Genomic DNA, 4419 nt, shown 5'->3' on the forward strand with positions numbered 1-4419 from the left:
TTGATCTCCTTCTCCAGCCTTTGGATTTGTTTCTCATGACGAATGTGGGTCTTCTTAATAAGATCATTGGTAGCAGACACCAAGTCGTCATGGACTTTGAGCATGGAGGTGATTGTGTCGAGATAGTGGTCAACCAAAGCATCATATTTTGCTTCAAATTCTTCCTTTGAATGCTTGAGACGGAGAGAGATCAGTTGATGGCATCGAGTTTGGAATCAAGTCTGGAAACCTTTTGATCCATCTTTGTGTTGAGCTCTGTTACAGATGTTTCGATTGAGGAGACCTTCTTCATAGTATCTGACACATCTGGTTTGAATGTCAAGGAGAGCAAAAGGATCAATGTGATCACCAACAGAGGATTCAGAGTCAGAGTCTAAGTGTTGCAGAGGAGCTTGTCATGATGAGGTATGTGTGGATGGACCAGGCTTGGTGATGGCATCATCTTCATGTAGCTTGGAGTTAGGTCCATCATCCAGAGTGGTTGAAGAAGATGATCCGAAGTCAAAAGAACACTTGGAGGTTGATGGATTGGATTGAAAGCGGATGGATGACATGAAGTTGGGGTCCGGATTAGACATGCCTTCATCAGTGATCATTATTTCTTCTAAGATTTCTTCATCCGAATCAGTTTGGAATATGTTGGTATGAGTGGTGATTGGAGGTTGTTCCGAAGCAAGTTCCCGATTGGCATCATCATCTGTAGGAGGAACATACGGAAGATTGCTTTGATGAGCTTTGTTGTACATTGAAGTAAGAGTAGCTTCCACTTGAGCTCTTGTCAGATCCGGATGTCTGGAAACAACCCTGTTAACATAATCTTCCCATTGAGGATCGTTAGCACCTGGTCGTCCTGTACACCTTCCGGGTATCAGACCAGTTGAGGCATCCGGAGTCGGAGGGACTGCTCTAGCTCCGGAGATCTTAGGGTCCGGAACAGGGGTTCAGGAGTGTGTGCTTGTGTAAGAAACGAGAGGGATATCAAATGAGACTCGTGGGTGTGTTCCAGGGGGCTGCAAGGAACTATGATCAACATCGGCATCACCTTTTTGGGAAGGTGAGGGTGGATTATGTGGAGACTCCCCGTTAGTGTGTGTAGGTGATGTTGAAACATTGAGGGGTACCTCACATGAGTGGGCTGGAGGGGTGCTCGGACAGCCAGAGTAAGCCAGAATGTCATGAGCATCTTCCTTTGGAGAGGAAGAGTTGACTTTGGTTTTCTCTTTAGGCTTTGGCTTGGTGGGAGAACTCTTCCATTTGACAGATTTCTTAACCTTAGGTCCGGACGTGGGAAGATTGGCCTCTTCCGAAGTGGGCTCAACTGGGACTGGGGCAAGTTGTGTTAGGTCAAACACAACCGAAGTCTCTAAGTGTTGTTTAAGATAAATGGAATTTGTAGGGATTAAGGCCAACATGTGGTCTGGAAGTCGTCTAACCGGAAAAAAAGAGGATTGGTCCGGAATCCTATAGGCCTTGACAACTTTGAAGGAAACACATACCTCTGGAGGAATTGCGGAGATCGGAATTGGTTCAGAAAGGTCATTGAAGAGTTGTTGAATCGTCAGTGCCTAGAATCTAGGGCTCAAAATTTCGGTGGCCTTCCTTTTGATGGCAAACTTGCAGAAATCTTACCATAAGACCTCCGGAAGATCAACCGTGTTGTCATGTCCGGAGTAGATGCTATAGACAACATGAAGCCAATCCTTGCTAAGTGTATCGGTTCCTCTGTGCATACCAGAAAGACCTTGAATGATGAAGTGCATCAACACAGTCCAGAGTCCAGAGACGACTGATTTCTTGAAGTCTTTGGCCCTGTAATCTTGATTGTAGCCAATGTGATTCAGAAAGGTTTGAAACTCTTCAGTGGTTGGTTCTTGAACTGTGAATCCCTTAGGGTTTGGTTTAACACCGATCGCTTTCAAGAAGGTAGATTTGTAGATTGGAATAATTCGATCGCCAATGATTTTGGTCTCCAACACACCATCGAATTCCTTGATTCTTGTGAAAGCTCTGTGGAGATGATGAAGTGGAAGAGGTGGTTTAGGAATTTTAGTGAGAGGGATGGAGATGGGATGCTTTGCGATGAACTCCACCATAACACAAACAAATTCATCATAATCTTCAGGGTTTAGGGAAAATAGTTGAGTTGTGTACCATAGAAACGGTTCAGGGGAGGTTGATGAAGATGAACCTTTTGATCGTTTCTTCTTGGCAATGGACTTCTTGGGAGTGGAAGTAGTTGGAGCAGTTTTTGGTGGTGAAGGAGGGGAAGCGATTGTTGCAGAGTTATGAATGCTTGAAGAACACGAAGAACTCAGAGAGAATTTAAGGGTTTTGGAAGTATTATGCACGTAAAGAGGTAAAAGGGGGTGTTAATTGGTATTTATAGGTAAGGGAAGTGGGTCGGGTCGGTGGGTGTAATGATGAGGATCCGAGTTCGAAACGGGTTGGATTAAATGAGTAACTGGTTTAGGGGGCTGAGTTGACCTGGGAGGTGAAAAGTGAGGTTGTTTGTAGCTTGAAATGGAAATCCCTAACCAACGATTCAATGGTTGTGTCACACCCCGCTAAAGCGGAAACGCAAGGTATGACAGCGATAACGGTTTCATTGCAAAAGATAAAGATACATCACCATAGCAGTATTTAAAATTTTACAACCCATAGATTCAAAAGAAACAAAATACAAGTTTTTCAAAATAACATTGTTCAAAATATAACTTCATAATAGCTTCAACACGATGCAACATGCTCTATGATGATGAATCTTTACATCCACTTACTAATTATTTCTTGAAAAAGCATGTAAAACGAGCGTCAACTATGAAAATAGTTGGTGAGTTCACAAGTTTATAAAATCGAGCTTGAAATAAGGCTTTTCGTAAATACAAGTACATTGCTTTAATGATAAACAGAGTTGATTGCTATTAACGAATACAAGTTTATTGCTATAACAAGAAACGAGTTTGTATGTGTATGAGCAAACAATGAGTCTCAACCAAACCTATGACTGAAGCCCTATCGAGATCTATGCTTATCGTTCCATAGATGAATATGGTATCATGCACTCCAGCGATTCGGGCGAGTGAGGAGTTGTCAATTCCTAATAGCGCTATCCATAATGACCATTGGCTTAAAGAGTTAATGGTTAGAGATAAGGGAAGGGCCTTAGTACGATAAGTTCTCATGTTCCGTGTTGCATAGACATACATAAAGAAACATATCAATACAATAACAATCATGTTTGATACAAATCAATTTAAATACAACATGCAAATTATAGTTTTTCTGGACATGTTTTTCCACCCCAAAACATAAAAACTGAAAATAGGGGAGTGCGTGAATACTCACGATGTTTTGTGTAGGCACAAGCGGTACTTCGGGATGCACCAACGTCTTACTACTGGGATCCTACGACATCAAACATACGCACTAGTGAGTTTCCATGTCGATATCTAATGCTAATATACTAAACTCTACATATAGGGAAATGCCAATTTATGTTTTAGTATTGGATTTTATATCAATTAGTTACACTTTTTCTGAAGTAATGAAATTCTACATATCGGGCGATTAATTACAACATTGGCATATAAATTTTCCAAATTTTTTTAAGTCCTTATTACAACATAAATTCATGAAAATAGCATTCAAAGGACAAAAATTCTCAAACTTTTTATTTAACTGTTATTACACATTACTAAGCTGGGAAAATTATAAAAATGGATTTTCAAGCTGTTTAATTATATTTTATGATTTTTGAGCATTTATTTCAATAAAAATTGAAATAAATAGAAAACAGTTTCCAAAATTACCCAAACTTTTTAATTAACTGTTATTGTACATAAATAGGCTGGGAAAAATATAAAAGATATTTTTCAGTGGGTATTTCTATTTTTCCTTGTTTTATTCCTTTAAATAGTCATTAATTGAAGAAATAATATTAAACAGTTAAAATAAATCACCATAAATTTTTTTAACATCATTTACAGTATAAATATCCTGGGAAAAATATCAAAAGGGGTTTTCATAATGTATAAACTGGTTTTGGGTATTTATGTATATTTAAGTGCATTTTAATGCAATTAACTTTAGAAAATAAGAGAAAAATAGTTTACAGTAGAGAAAAATCCTCAAAATTTTTATGTAACCTCCTACTGTATAATATGATATCCTGGTAAATTTTCATGAATTTTGGATAATCAGAACTATTTTCCCATTTTAAAACCATTATAATTACCAAAAATCGGGAAATATATCACGACATGATGAAAAATCTTCAAATTATTTTCTGGAGTCACCCATCACAGGTAAGGTATGCGAAAATTTTTATATACAATTTTCATATCCTCTAAAGTGGTTTTGTAATTTATCATGTCCTAAACAAAGAAAATTAGAAATCGTATTAAACAGTAACAAAAATTG

Source organism: Lactuca sativa, chromosome 3 (assembly GCF_002870075.4).
Source record: "Lactuca sativa cultivar Salinas chromosome 3, Lsat_Salinas_v11, whole genome shotgun sequence".
NCBI classification, from domain to species: domain Eukaryota; kingdom Viridiplantae; phylum Streptophyta; class Magnoliopsida; order Asterales; family Asteraceae; genus Lactuca; species Lactuca sativa.